Here is a 19,266-nt window from a genome sequence, read left to right on the forward strand (position 1 = left end):
GAAGAGCAGAGTGGTACAGTTACTTTCAAAAAGAATTTGTCATTATCTTGAAAAATTGAATATTTACATACCCTATGAACTAGAAATTCCACTTCTAGGTGTATATCCTAGAGAAATTCATACACATGAGCAACAATAGAGATTTACAAGAATATTCATAGCAACTTAGTTCAAAAGAACCCAAATTCCACTGACCCAGAGAACAGACACATAAATTGTGATACATATGTGGCACATAATGGGATAATAGTAGACTACAATGAAAATTAATGAACCACAGCCACATGCAAAGACATGGATGAAAAAAAATCACCTAAAAAAATTTTAGGTGAAAAAAATTGGGTTAGAGAAAGCTCCATATAGTATGAAACCATTTTTATAATATTCAATAACAAAAAATCTAAATCCATTGCTTATGGGTACTAAAATTATTAAATCACATAAAAGGGTCAAAGGAAGAATAAGCACAAAAATCAGATTAGGTGCTATGGGGACATTGCGGGAGCAGTGAAACAGAATAAAAAATGAGCACGAGTTAGGTGCAGTGGCATTGTGAAGTATGCTAGTTCTTGAGATGTATGGCAGGGTCACAGATTTTTTTTATTGTTAGGCTTTAAAATTTATATATATTCTTTTTTATATCATTACCTTACCTAGTAAAAAGAGGTTTTTGAAACACACAAAAATAAGTAGAATGTTCTGGGAAGACTTTATACAGGCTAGTCACAAAAATAAAATTGCTCTTGAATTATATGGAGAGAAATCAATAGTGAAAACCTTGTACAGAAGAGAGGAACTGTCTAGAATGATAGAAATGGAACAGAACTTTCTGAAAAGCTGGAAATGCTCTGAATCTGCACTGTCCAATATGGTAGCCAGTAGCCACATGTGATTACTGAGCACATGAAACATGGCTAGTGCATCTGTAGAATTAAATTTTTTATCTAATTTTAATTACTTTATAAAGTTTATCTTAAATAGCCACATGTAGCTAGTGGCTACCGTATGGACAGCACAGCCCTAGAAGATTCTCTATTCACACTGGTTGCAAGAATCTTTATGTTGTCCCTTCATGTAAAAAACTGAAAGCTTAAATTGTGATTCACGCCTTATGGGTTTAATATGTATGAAAAATAAGGCAGAACTCCAAATAGGGAACACGTTTTCAAAGAAAATGCCAGGACCTAACATCAGAATATGGGTAAAAAATCTGTAATTAACCCTGGATCATGCATTTCTATGCTAGAATATCAGGAGCTTTAAAGGGTTTAAATTTTTTGGCCCAGGAATCTCATATCTGATCATCAAATATGAAAATATCCATCTAAATAAAGATGCATCAGAGTAGTAATTTTAAATAGAAGATAACTGTAAAAAGCAACTTATATATTTAATAGTATTTAAACGTATGATATCTGGGACTTGCTTTAAAATACTTCAAGGGTGGGGGATGCAGAGGTCAATGAGGATAGATGAAATAAGATCAAAAACATGTTAATAACTGCTGAAGCTAGGGCATGAATTCATGGGATGTCCATTCCTCTGCCCGTAATAAAGTAAAAAAAAAAAAAAAATTTAAACACGTTTGTAATGTTCTGTGAAAAAAATTAAAATCATCTCTATCCTACAATTAGAACACTATTTTAAGTCAATAAATGTTGACTAAAAGTAAATGAATATCCGTTAATGCACAGAATTGCTGCATCAAAACAAAACTAGTCAGAGGGGGAAAAAATTCAAAGATCAGTAGGAAAAATGAACAGTAGGGCTTAAAAATGCATTTCAGAAGATTTTTTTAAAAACACATGAGTTGGGCTTCCCTGGTGGCGCAGTGGCTGAGAGTCTGCCTGCCAATGCGGGGGACACGGGTTCGAGCCCTGGTCTGGGAAGATCCCACATGCCGCGGAGCGGCTGGGCCCGTGAGCCACAACTACTGAGCCTGCGCGTCTGGAGCCTGTGCTCCACAACGGGAGAGGCCGCGACGGTGAGAGGCCCGCGCACCGCGATGAAGAGTGGTCCCCGCTTGCCACGGCTGGAGAGAGCCCTCGCACAGAAACGAAGACCCAACACAGCCATAAATAAATAAATATTTAAAAAAAAAAAAAAAAAAACACATGAGTTTAGGGGCTTCCCTGGTGGCGCAGTGGTTGAGAGTCTGCCTGCCAATGCAGGGGACACGGGTTCAAGCCCTGGTCTGGGAGGATCCCACATGCCGCGGAGCGACTAGGCCCGTGAGCCACAACTACTGAGCCTGCGCGTCTGGAGCCTGTGCTCCGCGACGAGAGAGGCCGCGATAGTGGGAGGCCCGCGCACCGCGATGAAGAGTGGCCCCCGCTCGCCGCAACTGAAGAAAGCCCTCGCACAGAAACGAAGACCTAACACAGCCAAAAATAAATATAAAAATTAAAAAAAAAAAACACATGAGTTTAAAAAAGGGAAAGAAGTGGATCTAAGTTATATGATATAAAATGGCTCTTAAAGAAAAAGGGCTTTGAAATGGGAGGGAATTATGACAGATGAATAGCACAGAGAGTAAAGGTGGGGGTAAAAGGGAAGCACTTTACTTTTTTCCACGTGTTTTAGGGCTTTTCTTCACAACCCTTGGATGGGCCTTCAAGGAAGAGATTCCTCAATCTATACCTTTAAGGTGCTGCCTCCCTCCCCAGCTGGGTTCTTTTTTTTTTTTTTTTAATATGTATTTATTTATTTTGGCTGTGCCGGGTCTTAGTTGCGGCATGTAGGATCTTCTTGGCGGCATGCAGGATCTTTAGGTGCAGCATGCAAGATTTTTAGTTGCGGCATGCAGACTTTTTGGCTGCGGCATGCATGCGGGATCTAACTCCCCAACCAGGGATCGAACCTGGGCCCCCTGCATTGGGAGAGCAGAGTCTTACCCACTGGACCACCAAGGAAGTCCCACCAGCTGGGTTCTTAACTGCAGTGCCTTTCCCTACCTGTTCAATCTACTCACCTGGGCACCATCCTCCCACCATGTTCCTTGAAAAAATCCAGGGCTCTTTCCCTTGCTCTAATAAGAAAATCACATCAGGCTTAGGAATAGAGAGTCCTGTTTGTAAGAAAAAATAAGAAGACATAATCATGCTGTTCCTGAATTCAAACCCAGTCCTCAAGAAAACAGGCAACAACATGAAGGACAAGAGGAAGGTGTAAAGCAAGGAGAAGATAAAGGTACCACAAAGTGCTGCTCATCTCCGAATCTACAATGTACAAAATAATTCCCAAGGAAATAGGTAGAAATCCACCCAGACAACTGAAAATACACCCAAAATTCACAAGTTATTTGGGAATAGAAATCCTTACCTAGGACTTCCCTGGTGGCACAGTGGTTGAGAATCCACCTGCCAATGCAGGGGACACAGGTTCGATCCCTGGTCTGGGAAGATCCCACATGCCACGGAGCAGCTAAGCCCGTGCACCATAAATACCGAGCCTGTGGTCTAGAGCCCGTGTGCCACAACTACTGAGCCTGAGTGCCACAACTACTGAGGCTGCGTGCCACAACTACTGAAGCCCACGCACCTAGAGCCCATGCTCTGCAACAAGAGAAGCCACCGCAATGAGAAGCCCGTGCACCACAATGAAGAGTAGCCCCCGCTCGCCACTAGAGAGAGCCCACAACACAGCAACGAAGACCCAGTGCAGCCAAAAGTAAATTAAATAAATAAATAAAAGAAATCCTTACCTAGTAAGACCAGGTTGCTGTAATTCTCCATCATTACATCTCTATATAAATCCCTCTGAGTAGAGTCCAGGCATTCCCACTCCTCCTGAGAGAAGTCTACAGCCACATCCCTGAACATCACCAACCCCTAAAATGACAAAACCATGTAGTCCAGTTAAAATTAAAGGAAATGTTTTTCAGATGAAAGAAGAGATGGAAAAGGACACTGAGGGATGGAGAAAATACACTGAGCAAATGGGCTAAGCCAAAGATAGGGCAGAGTAAAAAAAATTAGTATAATTAGAACAAAGTGCCTCCATCTTCTTGAATATTCCTATTGCTGTAGACAAACCTCCTTCATACAGTGAGACATTCCCATTATCCCAAGGCTAGGGCTAGGAATGAACAAAACACACATTTATTTACAGTTTCCCAAATAATGAAATAGAGTAGAAAAACACACAGCAACCTGTAGGCCTGGAAAATTACTATTTATTTTAATGATCATCCCTGACTTACCAATATTTTTATTGTGGAAATTTTCAAACATACAGAAAGTTGAAAGAACTGTATAGTGAACATCTGACATGCTAATTACTACTTACAATAAACTCTTAAATATAAGCTCCTCCTTTCCCTTTTTTTTTTTTTCTTACTTCTTAAAGGAAAAAGTCAGAATCTCTCTAAAATATTTACCAAACAAACAAGCAAAACCTCTATTGCACATAATAGGACTTCGATCTAATTAAAGTGTACACCAAATACTAAGAATCATCATTTTCAGAAAGTATCATAAGTATTTTTCCTTATAATGCAAGTTCTTTAAGAAACTCTTTTTAACTGAATGTATCTTTCATCTTAGGAAGGCAAGACATAACCATTCCATTATTTTGGATATTGAGATTGAACAAGATCTCTAAGTTCCTTTACAGCTTTGAAAGTCTAAAATTCTCAAAAACTTATGCATCTGGCTAGTCTTACTTGTTAAAAAGTTCAAAACTATAGAAAAGCTAACAGTATATTGTTTAGGGATAAATAGCAAAACAATTGTGAAAAGCAAGAGAATGATGACTACAAAATTTTCTATACAGGTTACACTTTGAGAGGGAAGGCAGGGTACAAAAGGGTCTTCAATAGGCCTTCCTATTCTATGTGTTAAGTACATGAGTGTTCTATTATTCTTTTGTGGTAAGAAATACTTCATATTTTTTTTAAAGGGGAACTCAAAACTTAACAAAAAATAAACAGGCCTGTGAAGATGAGTTATCCCATTCAACAATCATTTCCACTTCATTAAACCATAATTCTGAATCAAAAAAAAAAAAAAAAACCCACAATTCTGATATGGGAGGCCCAGTGGAATGTATTTAGGCTCCATCATAGAGCACTGCACACAAATGGGAACACTGTTAGAAAAGAGTGGGATGCTAGAACAGAAAAAAGAGCGCACACATTTATGGTCAATTAATCTACGACAAAGGAGGCAAGAATATACAATGGAGAAAAGACAGTCTCTTCAACAAATGGTGATGGGAAAACTGAACAGCTCCATGTAAAAGAATGAATTTAGAACATTCTCCTATACCATTTACAAATATAAACTCAAAATGGATTAAGACCTAAATGTAAGACCAGAAACCATAAAACTCCTAGAGGAAAACAGAGGCAGAACGCTCTTTGACATAAATCAGAGCAGTATTTTTTTGGATCTGTCTCCTAAAGCAAAGGAAATAAAAGCAAAATAAACAAATGTGACCTAATTAAATTTAAAAGCTTTTGCACAGCAAAGGAAACCATCGACAAAACGAAAAGACAACCTATGGAATGGGAGAAAATATTTGTAAATGATATGAGCAATAAGGAGTAAATATCCAAAATATATAAACAGCTCATAGAACTCAACATTTAAAAAAAAAAAAGCCGATTAAAAAATGGGCAGAAGAAGTGAATAGACATTTTTCCAAAGACGTGAAGATGACCAACAGGCACATGAAAGAATGCTCAACATCGGCTAACCATAGGGGAAATGCAAATCAAAACCACAATGAGATACAAAATGGCTAAGTCTTAAATATAAGACAGGACACCATAAAACTCCTAGAAGAGAACACAGGCAAAACATTCTCTGACATAAATTGTACCAATGTTTTCTTAGGTCAGTCTCCCAAGGCAATAAAAATAAAAGCAAAAATAAATAAATGGGACCTAATCAAACTTATAAGTTTTTGTACGGTAAAGGAAACCACAAACTAAATTAAAAAAACAGCGTACAGACTGGGAGAAAATATTTGCAAATGATGCAACCAACAAGGGCTTAATTTCCAAAATATACAAACAGCTCACACAACTCAACAACAACAACAACAACAAAAAACCCAGTCAAAAAATGGACAGAAGACCTAAATAGACATTTCTCCAAAGAAGACATACAGATGGCCAACGGGCACATGAAAAGATGCTCAACATTGCTAATTATTAGAGAAATGCAAATCAAAACTACAATGAGGAATCACCTCACACCATAATTTTAAAAATCTACAAATAACAAATGCTGGAGAGGGTGTGGAGAAAAGGGAACCCTCCTACATTGTTGGTGGGAATGTAAACTGGTACAGCCACTATGGAAAACAGTATGGAGGTTCCTCAAAAAACTAAAAATAGAGTGGCCATATGATCCAGCAGTCCCACTCCTGGGCATATATCTGGAAAAGATGAAAACTCTAATTCGAAAATATACATGTACTCCAGTGTTCATAGCAACACTATTATATACATATATACACATACCTCATCTTCTTTATCCATTCATCTGTCAATGGACATACACATACACACACACACACACACACACACACACACACACACACACACACACTGGAATACTACTCAGCCATAAAAAAGAACGAAATCTTACCATTTGCAACAACATGGATGGACTTGGAGGGTATTATGCTAAGTGAAATAAGTCGGACAGAGAAAGACAAATACTGTAGGATATCACTCATATGTGGAATCTAAAAAATACAGCAAACTAGTGAATATAATAAAAAAAAAGCAGACTTACAGATATAGAGAACAAATTAGTGGTTATCAGTGGGGGAGAGGGAAGGGAGGAAGGATAATATAGGGGTAGGGGATTAAGAGGTACAAACTATTATGTGTAAAATAAGCTACAAGGCTATATTTTACAACACAGGAAATATAGCCAATATTAATAACTATAAATGGAGTATAACCTTTAAAAATTGTGAATCATGTTGTACACCTGTAACATATCATATTGTACATCAACTATACTTCAATAAAGAAAAAAAAGAAAAAAGAAAAGAATGGGATACTAAGGGACAAGACCCTGCTGCTGGGTGCCATCACTCGCTCCCTAACAGAATGGGAGGACCTGAGATGGGTTCATAGATGAAGCTCAGTTGGGCAAGGAAGTCTCTAGATAAAGAAAAGAAATGTTGGGACTTCCCTGGTGGTGCAGTGTTTAAGAATCCGCCTACCAAAGCAGGGTACACGGGTTTGAGCCCTGGTCCGGGAAGATCCCACATGCCGCAGAGCAACTAAGCCCGTGCACCACAACTACTGAGCCTGTGCTCTAGAGCCCGCGAGCCACAACTGCTGAGGCTGCGTGCCACAACTACTGAAGCCTATGTGCCTAGAGCCTGTGCTCCGTAACAAGAGAAGCCACTGCAATGAGAAGCCCGCACACCGCAACGAAGAGTAGCCCCGGCTCTCTGCAACTAGAGAAAGCCCGTGCGCCGCAACGAAGACCCAGCACAGCCAAAACAAATAAATAAATAAATAAACTTTTTAAAAAATGCTTTATTAAAAAAAAATGAGATTTCACCTCACACACCTATTAGAATGGCTACTGTTAAAAAAACAACAAGGGCTTCCCTGGTGGCACAGTGGTTGAGAGTATGCCTGCCAGTGCAGGGGACACGGGTTCGAGCCCTGGTCTGGGAAGATCCCACATGCCGCGGAGCAACTAGGCCCGTGAGCCACAACTGCTGAGCTTGCACGTCTGGAGCCTGTGCTCCGCAACAAGAGAGGCCGCGACAGTGAGAGGCCCGTGCACCACGATGAAGAGTGGCCCCCGCTCGCCACAACTGGAGAAAGCCCTCGCGCAGAAACGAAGACCCAACACACCCAAAAATAAAAATAAGTAAATAAATACATTTATAAAAAATTAAAAATAAAATGTTAAAAAAAAAAACAACAGCAACAAATAACAAGTGTTGGTGAGGATGTGGAGAAAAGGGAGCCCTTGTGCATCATTGATGAGAATGTAAATTGGCACAGCCATTATGGAAAACAGTATGGAGGTTCCTCAAAAAGGTTTTTTTTTAATTACCATATGATCAAGCAATTCCACTTCTGGGTATTTATTTGAAGAAAACAGAAACACTAACTTGAAAAGATACATGCATCCACATGTTCATAGCAGCATTACTTACAATAGCCAAGACGTGGAAGCAACCTAAGTGTCCATCAGTGAATCAATGGATAAAGAAATTGTGATAGACACACACACACACACACACACACACACACACACACACGAATGTTATTCAGCCATAAAAAAGAATGAAATTTCGCCATTTGCAACAACATGGATGGACCTTGAGGGCATTACGCTAAGTGAAGTAAGACAGAGAAAGACAAATACCATATGATCTCACTTATATGTGGAATCTAAAAACAAAACAAAACAAAAAACCAAATTCATAGATGCAGAGACTAGATTGGTGGTTGCCAGAGGTGGGGCAGGGGCAGCAAAAATGGGTGAAGGTGGTCAGAAGGTACAAACTTCCAGTTATAAAGTAAATAAGTCCTGGGGATGTAATGTACAACATGGTGACTATAGTTAATAATATTATATTATATATTGAAAGTTGCTAAGAGATTAGATCTTAAAAGTTCCCATCACAAGAAAAAAGTCTGTAACTATCTGCAGTGATGGATGTTAACTAGACTTTCTGAGGTGATCATTTCATAATATATACATATATTGAATCATTATGTTTTACACCTGAAACTAATATGTTTTACGTCAATTATATCTGTTAAAAAATGGTAATAAGAGCTATGAAAAAATAAAACAGTATAAGGGAGATAGGAAGTGCACTGGTTGAGATGCTATTCTATGTAGGGTGGTCAAAGAAGGCTTTTCCAATTTGGTGACAGCTGAGCAAAGTCTTGAAGAAGTGAAACAGTAAGTGATGCAGATATCAGGAGCAAGAAAATGCCAGGCAGGGGAATCGGCAAGTTCAAAAGCAGAGGGGGTAGAATTAAGTTACCTAAAAATATATAGAAAATCAAGTCAGAGAGGCAGCCGAGAGCCAGATTACACTGGGCTGTGTAAGCCATTGTAGAAACTTTGGTTTTTACTCTGAGTGAGATGGGCAGCCACGGAAAGTTTTAAGCCAGGGAGTGATGACCTACATTTTGGAAGAATCACCCTGGCCGCTGTGTTAAGAAGGAATGTTAGGCAGGCAATGAAAGAAGTAGGGGGATCAGTTAATAGGCTGTTGCAACATCAAAGGAGAGATGCGGGTGGCCTAGATGAGGACCAGCTGAACTTTTACATGCAAGGCTTTCAAGTTCCGAGTCGCCCTCACTCAGCTGGGCAGAGGCCTATCACCTTTCTCTCCACTATCTGGAACTGCCCCCCCTTGCTCCCAATAATAAATTAAGTCTAGCTAGAATTCCAAACTGTGGATGTTTGATAATCTAATTAAGTGCTATGTGAAGTTTAAAATGTCCAGCATTGCCTAAGCAATTCGATACATGCTGTCCACCTACAATGTTTTGATCACCTTATAGCCCCTCTTTGCCCCTTCATGGCCACCCCCACCAGGGCACTATGGGGGCACGGCCCTCTGGAGAAGAAAAAGGTTTTTGTCATTTCAGAAGAAGGAAGTATTCATGGATGTGGTCAAATCCATGAGTGGCTGTGGAGGCCAAATGGATAAATCCTTTCCAGAGGAACTTCTTCAAGGATGTGATAATAGAGAAGTAAGGAAACATAGTTCTACTAATTGAGAATAGTTTCCCCTATTATTCATAATCTGCCCTTTAAGACATCTATTTTCCTTCATGTGAATCTCCAGGGAACTTCTGAAGAGCTTGACTCTAGCTAAGAATTGGTTTGATATTTACTGAGCTTCAGTTGACAGCTCTAAAGCTTCTTCATTCTGAGGACCTCACATTCCTTTGGCCCTTTTACAAATAACTTCTGTTCCTAAAAAATTAGGGAGGAGATTTAACTATAACAATTTCTTGAGTATTTTCTATTTATTTTATTTTTAAATTTTATTTATTTATTTTTGGCTGCGTTGGGTGTTCGTTGCTGTGCGCGGGCTTTCTCTAGTTGCAGCGAGCGGGGGCTACTCTTCGTTGTGGTGCACGGGCTTCTCACTGCAGTGGCTTCTCTTGTTGCGGAGCACGGGCTCTAGGCATGCGGGCTTCAGTAGTTGTGGCTCGCGGGCTCTAGAGTGCAGGCTCAGTAGTTGTGGCGCACGGGCCTAGTTGCTCCGCGGCATGTGGGATCTTCCCAGACCGGGGCTCGAACCCGTGTCCCCTGCATTGGCAGGCGGATTCTTACCCACTGCGCCACCAGGGAAGCCCTTCTATTTATTTTAAATTGCTTAATGTTAGTCATAATAATGAAAATGGATATGTTCTATCTCAAACATATTTTTACTTAGCTGCATAAAATGCCACCTTATATTGGGATTTACTTAAAATTTCTCTATTTGTGAAAAGTAATTTTGGATTTTATTATCTCAAAGGTTGTCCCAAAGTGTTATAGTCTCTGCTTTTAGATCTATCCGTGGTTCTACCATTTTTGTAACCCTTAGTGAATTTCATTCCAGCCCTCCTTCCCTTTAGATATCTGGTGATGGAGTCCATGGATTCCAGATTGAGAACTCCAATGAGGACCATTTGAGAATTTAATTCAAAATAGACCTGGAAACTGGCCCAAGTATTTACTCACAAATTACCTGGCAAATCCCTTGTCCTATTGGTATAGAACTCTTTGATCAAGCCCCCATGTCATTCCTACTTCAAGAATATTGGCAAAGTGAAAGATCTTATCACCCGTTTGGACTGAGACTAACCAAAACCAACCCATAAATTGCATGGCTTTTGCTTGGTGTGTGGTGTGGTGTGTGCCACATATGCACTCATCTTATTTTCAACAATTCAGTTGTTATGATGAAGCCTCTTGTTTTTGCCTCACTAGGCCAGCAGAGATCTTAGAGGAGATATGGCACACAGGAGAAACTGCCAAATTAATACTAAGACGGAGGGGACATACAGGAAACTGGGTCTCTGGGTCTAACCCCAAGGCCTCCATTATGTATCCAAATGGGAAGTACTAAGGATAAGGTCTCTTGAATGGGCTTTTGGTAGTCAGGAATTGTCAGAAGAGGAAAAAAATATATACCTTGAAAAACAGAGATTTCAGGGAAGAAAGAAAAAATCCCAAAGCACTTTGATCTTGGCCTTTGGATGTTCAAAAACCATTCTTTCCTCTTAGTGAGGTAACTGAGGAAAAAAGAAGAAACTGATGGGACACTTAGCTTTTCTTGGGATCCCACACTTTCTCCAGCCCCTCTCCACCCACACACACATACAGAGGAAGGTCAGGGAAGACTGAAGAATCCAGCCCAATGCAGTTACAGGAAAAGAGCTAGAATCTATCATGGGCTCACAAATGACTCCTAGGTATGGAGTGGTGAAGCCACACTTGCAGCATCACAACCCACCCACCATGGCACACATAGTGCTATACAAGGTCACCCGGTTACATATAATCCCACATAAATACCTAGGGGACACACAAGGTCTCTATCGCACGGCCACAGGACTCCCCGCACCCACACACTAATGTCATATTAGTTGCACCTGCACAGTCACAGGCGCCTGACACCACAGTCTCAGACCTCCAAATCCTAGGCACACGGTGCTGCACACATTCAAACAATCACACACCCATTACCGGGACACACAGTTCCAAATGCAAAGTCACCTGCCCTCTACATCCCCCACAATGGCGCACAATGCAGTAACAATCACATACCCTTTCTGGGAACAAGGACCCCATACAGTCACAAGCACCCCACTCCATCACCCAGAGTGATCACCACATACTGTCACCATCACACTGCGAAGACACACTGTAACAATTACACACACACACACACGATCTCCTCTCTTCTCGCTCCGGACACGAAAGGCCGGGGCCCCAACTCCTCACCCTAGTCCTTCCCTAGTTCCGGTCTGGTCCAAAGTAGCTAAGTTGCACCGGCTTCCAAAGGCCCCTCGGCGTCTAACTCCGCGGAGCCAACAGCCCCACCGCTGCGAAACGCAGCAGCGAAATCCCGCGGGACAGAGCGTGGGCCTGCGGAGTTCTCTGGGAAATGTAGTCCAGAGGCTGAAAACGGGCCCCCAATTCCGCTCAGCGCGGAAGCTAGGTTTGCGCTCATCCACCGCCTCTCCGCACCAATCAGAACCGCAAGGGCCGGACGCCAAGCGGTTCTCAGATGGAACCGGCATACCTGCTGGAGTTGCCAGTCCTACCCATCTCTGGCAGCTCAGTTATCGCCCGTAAGCAAAAGGTGAGACCGCAAGTTCGCGGCTTAAGTAGCTCCGAGTCGCAGAGCCTCTGGGAAATGTAGTTCAAGCCAGAAAAGCAGCCAATCGGCCAGAATGCAAGTGAACTGATTCTTCTCAGCTGGTCCTGGCACCCGTGACCCAACCCGCCGGGCCCGGGAGATTTCTGGAGGTTCTAGTTCGCCCTCGGAATGCAGAGGGGATGACACACTTTTCATCTTTGTCCGTCGGGTGAGTCCAGGCCTCGGTCCGCGCAGCGCTCAGGGTGAGAGTGAATGTGGGACCTAATCTTCTTTCTGGACTGTATTGAAGAGGCGACAGAGAAGAAATCACGATCTTGAAGAGTTTGTGTGCGCGCGTGCGTCTCCGCACTCAGGTGAGGAAGAGGGCGGGGCAGAGGATGCTGAAGATGCTGAGTTGTGACCGCAGGTGTGACTGGGTGTTGTGTGTATGTGAATGTGGGTCACCTGTTTGGGAGACCAGGCTTGTATATGTGTAACAGAAATTAACCTCTGAGCCTCCTGTTAGGCTTTTGTAAAATGATAAAAGAGGGTATCTTTATGGGGCATCAATTTTATTTGAAGGTTGACAGAATTTTTTTTAATCTACTATATGCTAAACAACATTAACGGGTTATGTTAAAATAGGCACTTTTACTATGGATTAGAATGAAAATTCAACATGCTTTTAAAGCAAGAAGGAAGATTGCAAAGTAATTTATTACGAGATGCTTGGTTTTATCTGTCCCAGACCCTCAAGTATAGACACTCTTCTCTACAGTGAAACTACTAAAATATTTGGGTTTAAATCTGCCACCTTACTATTTGTTTTCTGTTTATTCCACCTGTTCACAATCTTAACATTTTCAAAGAGTACAGATTAGTTATTTTGTATAATGTTCTTCAATTTGGGTTTACCTGATGTGTCCTGATCGTTTATACATTTTGGGGAGGAAAATCCCATAAATGATGCTATGCTCTTCTTGGTTTATTTTATCAGGAGACACGCAATGTCAATATGTTCCATTACTGGTAATGTTAACTTCCCCCCCCCCCGCCCCCAGATCTTAGTTCCCGGACCAGGGAAGGAACCCGTGCCCCCTGCATGGGGAGCGCAGAGTCTTAAACACTGGACCACCAGGAAAGCCCCAGGTTTTATTACTTACAGTTTAAATGGTGTCCTTAAGATTTCTCCACTGTAGAGTTAATTAATGAGTATGTTCGATTTATCAGTGAATAAATAAAAAGAAGCCAGCTGGCAAAGGAGCCTGGGAAATGTAGTGTGCAGAGTCCCAATCCCAACATTACAGAGAACCATATAGAAGGTTCAGTGTGGGACTGAAACACAATAAATGAATAACTAGCACATGACCATCTTGGGAATTTCCTTCACCTCTTATGTTGAATTACTGGTTTCCTGGAGCTTATGTCTTCTTTTTTTCTTGATTTAGTCTCACATTTTTATTTTTTAAAAAATCCTCCATTAGCACCTTGAGAAAGATTAATTTGGAATACAATTTTGGGGCCCTTACAAGTCTAAAAACGTCTTTATTCTAACCTCTTTTGGATGATAGCTTAACTAGGTTTGGAATTTTAGGTTGGATATAATTTTCCCTTAGAATTTTGAATTATACCATTGTCTTCTAGCTTACAGTTTTTATCTTAAAGTATGATGACAATTTGATTTGTATTTTGTTGTTCTTCTTTCTCTTTAGAAGCATTCTTAAATACTTCTCTTCACACCTAGTTTTCTGAAACTTCACAAAGGTGTACTCTGGTATGAGTCTTTTTGGTTCATTGTATGGGGTATTCAGTGGACCCCTTTATGTTGAAGAATCGTGACCTATATTTCTAGAAATCTTAAATTTTCTGAAATTTTCCTCCATTCAGTTTTCTCCTCTCTCTTTCTGGAACCTTCTCTTTCTGGATGTTGAAATTCCTGATTTTATCTGTTATCTTTCTCATTTTTTATTACCTTATTTTTTAACTTTTTTTCCCCCTACAACTGAGTGATTTCCACAACTCTTTCCTATATCTGCTATTAAATTTTTAATAATAGGTATTTTATTTTTAATTTCCAAGAGCAGTTTTTATATACATGTTAATTGTTTCCTGGATATAAGATCTCCTCTTACCTCTTGGTGCTACTGTAGGGGGATTTTGGGTGGCTTTTTCCTGTGTGTGTATTTTTCTCTTCCTTAACTGTATTCATTTCCTTAGTTCTTTTTTTTTATTGTTTTCATCTGTCTTTCATATTACTAGGTTTACATTTACATATTGCTAGGCTTTTCCTAGTTTGTTGATTATTACTGTCCATTCATCATTTATTAATAATGTGCTAAAAAGACGACTGTTGTTGGGCCTCAAAACAGGCCACCCCAAGAAATGCCACAATGGCATATTGATTGTTTTGAATTAAAGTTACTTGAGAAACAGCTAGTGGGGAAAAATGATATAAAAAACACTCTGACCCCCTTCTTTCCCCTGAAAGCAGGAAATAAATCTCCCATGTAAAACTATCCTCCCTATACCAAGAGAATAAAAACCATCCTTATCACCAGAGTGAGGGAATTCAAGGCTAAGAAAGCTGTATAAACGAACTTTTTTACTGCTTCGTTAGTCTGCTCCGCCAAGCACAAGGCCCTTTTGTTAAATCTTCACAAATAATTGTTTCTTTGTCAGGGGTCCCATTTCTATGAGACTTTCATGCATATAAATTAAATTGTTTTTTTTTTCTCCTGTTAATCTGTCTTGAGTCAATTAAATTATTAGACCAGCCAAAAGAATTCAAGAGGGGTCGGGGGAGGGATTTAATATAATAACAATAGGTAGATAGATAGGGCTTGTCAACTTGTGAACTTCAGTATAGATTTCAGACATTTCTTTGTCAGCCCCAAAATGTTAATATTATAGCTTTTCTCCTAGGCTATTCCGTTTCTCCAGAGAAGAGCCTTCTCACCTCTTGACTGCCAGAATTTTGAGGGTCCAATAGTGATGAGGTCCCACCATTTATATTTTATTTATTTTTTTAAATTTATTTATTTATTTATTTTTGGCTGCATTGGGTCTTCGTTGCTTCGTGTGGGCTTTCTCTAGTTGCGGCGAGCAGAGGCTACTCTTCGTTGCGGTGCTAGTGGCTTCTCTTATTGCGGAGCACAGGCTCTAGGTGCGCAGGCTTCAGTAGTTGTGGCACACGGGCTCGGTAGTTGTGGCTCGCAGGCTCTAGAGTGCAGGCTCAGTAATTGTGGTGCACCGGCTTAGTTGCTCTGAGGATGTGGGATCTTCCTGGACCAGGGCTCGAACCCGTGTCCCCTGCATTGGCAGGTGGATTCTTAACCATTGCACCACCAGGGAAGTCCCCCATTTATTTTTTATTATAATTTTTTATTAAAGTATAGTTGATTTACATTCCACTATTTTTTTAATCCCCTGATTTCAGCATGGTGCCTCTGCCATCTGCTTTTCTTCATATCCTTGTGTCTAAAGCTTCCCTGATTCAATTTCTCTAGGGAATAAATATTCTATTCTTTGCCTGGATGGTGTGGTAGTGTATTATCTATTTCTGCATAACAAATTGCCCTACAATGTAGCAGCTTAAAACAACAAATATTTATTCTCTGAAACAGTTTCTGAGGGTCACAAATCTGGAAATAGCTTAGCTGGGTGATTCCAGCTCAGGGTCTCTTGTGAGGTTGCAGTCAACCTGCTGGCCAGACTTGACTGGGACTGGAACATTTGCTTCCAAGGTAGATGGCTCATTCACATGGTTTTTAGTAGTTCCTTGCTGGCTATTGTCAGAAAGCTTCAGTTCCTTGTTACCTGGGCCTCACCACAGGGCTGCCTTAGTGCCCTAACGACTGGCTTAATAGATTACCCCAACAACTGGCTTAATAGATTACCCCAAGAGCAAGTGATACAAGAAAGACCAGAGTACCTTTTATGATCTAGGTTCAAAGGTCTCATCCCATCACTTCCACCATAATCTGTTCATTACAGGTGAGTCACTAAGTCCAGCCCACACTCAAGGCAGGGGCCAGGGAGAGTATAAAAAATTTGTGGACATGGTTCAGAACTACCACAGGTGGTAATCACTTGGCTTAAATGGGGTTGGGGGTGCTGAGTTTGAAACTACTTGTAAGTCCTTTTTTCAGCTCCATGCTTTAACCACCTTTTGAGACATTTGGTTTCTCCAGTCCATGAGTTGTTGTAGTGATTTGTTTATAGCTTATTTTCATTGCACTGTTTTCTGTGTGCACTTTTATTTGAGCTACTTGGTTCTGCTGTTAGCTAACAGTCTTGCTTCTGCTTGCCACCTTTGAAAACTATGTTGACATAACTCATCAATTATACCAATTCTTTTTTTTCTTGTGAGTTTATATTGTCCCACTCTCCCATTTACATAACTTGAAGTTTCTGGAGGAAGCAAAAATAAATGCATGTCAATTCACTATGTTTAATACACTATGTCCTCTTTGTATGTTTATCCCTCTGGTCATTCTATCCTCTGTCCAGTCTTCTAAATAGACTTTTTTTATTAACTCACTTTCATCCTATTGGTTACTTACTCATTTTGAGATCTGTTCATTTTGCTGATTTCTGAGTTATGGAAGGTTAATTTAAAAACATTCAAAGCTATACATACAAATTAAATGTCAGTGTACTACCCAAAGTTCCTCAGTAAGAGTTTCCTCCTCAAAACTAAGGGCCATGAATTGGGATAGTGGGATTGACATATATACACTACTGATACTATGTATAAAACAGATAACTAATGAGAACCTACTGTATAGCACAGGGAACTCTACTCAGTGCTCTGAGGTGACCTAAATGGGAAGGAAATCCAAAAAAGAGGGGATATATGTATACATATAGCTGTTTCACTTTGCTGTACAGTAGAAACTAACACAACATTGTAAAGCAACTTATACTCCAATAAAAATTAAACAAAACTAAGGGCCAGTAGATATGAGCACTTGTGATTTCATTCATATTGGGTGATTCTTTAGACCTGAAACTGAAGCGTCTACCCCGTAATAACAAATATGTGAAATTTTATTAATAAAATAATAATACAAAAAATTTAAGTGATGATGATTACAATAATAATCATTTTCTGCATACTTACCACATACTAAACAGCATTTTAAACAATTTTCACATATTAATTTTTAATGCTTATTCTTTGCATTCCATTTTAGAAGAAATCTTGGAAGTTAATAAGCAGATAAGAGAGGCAACTGAAAGATTCATGAGTCAAATTGTAGATATCTCCAAGAAAATACAGTTTGAAAAAGGCAGTGAATTTAAGTGAATCAGAAAGACATCCTCTGAATTTCAGCTTCTTCAAGACAAGGCTTGTATCAATGTGACTCACTTGAAAAGAGTTGAAAACTTAATTTAGACTTAAGATATTATGAAAGAATTTATGTAAGGAAGAAATGCTATGAATAAAATTAGTATATTATAATTTATCTTACCTTATAGTGACCCCGATTAAGTGAAATCTGTATAAACAGGGATTTAGCAATAAACTTCATCAAATACCTGAGAATACACAGTGGAGAGAAAGCCTACAAACCCTGTCCATGTGGGATCCTTATATTCACATGCTTAATCTTACTAGTCACTAGAGAAATAATGCAGTAGAAGAAACCTGTACATGTAAAGAATATTGGAAAACCTTCAGTTATTCAAACTAATTGAATATGAGAAAATTCAAACTGTGGAGAAACTCAATGAATGTAACAAATTTGGAGAACTGTTTTTTCCAGAAGGAAAACTTCATAGAACGTGAGAAAATTTTAAACCTTATGAATATGAGAAAGGTTCCATTCAGATGTCACACCTCATAAGTCACCAGAGAATTCATATTGGAAAGAAATCTTATTCATGTAAGAAATGTGTGAAAGCCTACAGCCACAAATCAAATATCACTGACCATAAGAAAATCCATATGGGAGAGAAAACCTTTGAATGTAATGAATATGGAAAAAACTTCAGCCAGAAGCAATACCTCACTAAGCATCACATTGCTCACTTTGGAGAGCAATCCTGCAAATGTAAGGAATGTGGAAAATCCTTTCTTTCAATCAGAAAGAAAATCTCATTACCCATCAGAAAATTCATACTAGAGAGAAACCGTTTGGATGTAATGACTGTGACAAAGTTTTAATTCATAAGTCAAGCCTCATTAAACACCAGAAAATGCACAAAAAACTAAAAATAGAATTACCATATGATCCAGCAATCCCACTACTGGGCATATACCCAGAGAAAACCATAATTCAAAAAGACACATGCACCCCAATGTTCATTGCAGCACTATTTACAATAGCCAGGTCATGGAAGCAACCTAAATGCCCATTGACAGACGAATGGATAAAGAAGTTGTGGTACATATATACAATGGAATATTACTCAGCCATAAAAAGGAACGAAATTGAGTCATTTGTTGAGACATGAATGGATCTAGAGACTGTCATACAGAGTGAAGTAAGTCAGAAAGAGAAAAACAAATATCGTATATTAACACATGTATGTGGAACCTAGAAAACCTAGAACCTAGAAAAACCTAGAACCTAGAACCTAGAAAAATGGTATAGATGAACCAGTTTGCAGGGCAGAAGTTGAGACACAGATGTAGAGAACAAACGTATGGACACCAAGGGGGGAAAACCGCGGTGGGGTGGGGATGGTGGTGTGCTGAATTGGGCGATTGGTATTGACATGTATACACTGATGTGTATAAAATTGATAACCAGTAAGAACCTGCAGTATAAAACAAACAAACAAACAAAACAACTAATAAACTTTCTTTGGGTTATTTGTATGGAAATGTGTTAACATAAATGTTTCAGACATTACATGAAATTTCTAAAAATCTTATATGTTCTGGTATAATGTTATAAGTCATAATTCTAGTTATTACTTTAAAATATATATCTCAGAAATAACTAAATT

General features: G+C 39.7%; 1 long non-coding RNA gene across 1 annotated transcript; it reads right to left on the reverse strand.

Moving 5' to 3' along the window:
• Positions 1-2,983: 2,983 nt before the first annotated feature.
• On the reverse strand, positions 2,984-12,055 carry LOC118885023. The gene is made up of 3 exons (XR_005017430.1): positions 11,952-12,055; positions 3,704-3,830; positions 2,984-3,067 (listed from the first exon to the last, which is right to left on the reverse strand). It is a non-coding gene; the product is annotated as an uncharacterized LOC118885023 (long non-coding RNA).
• Positions 12,056-19,266: the final 7,211 nt, after the last annotated feature.

The sequence above is a fragment of the Balaenoptera musculus genome, chromosome 19 (assembly GCF_009873245.2).
Source record: "Balaenoptera musculus isolate JJ_BM4_2016_0621 chromosome 19, mBalMus1.pri.v3, whole genome shotgun sequence".
Lineage (NCBI taxonomy): Eukaryota > Metazoa > Chordata > Mammalia > Artiodactyla > Balaenopteridae > Balaenoptera > Balaenoptera musculus.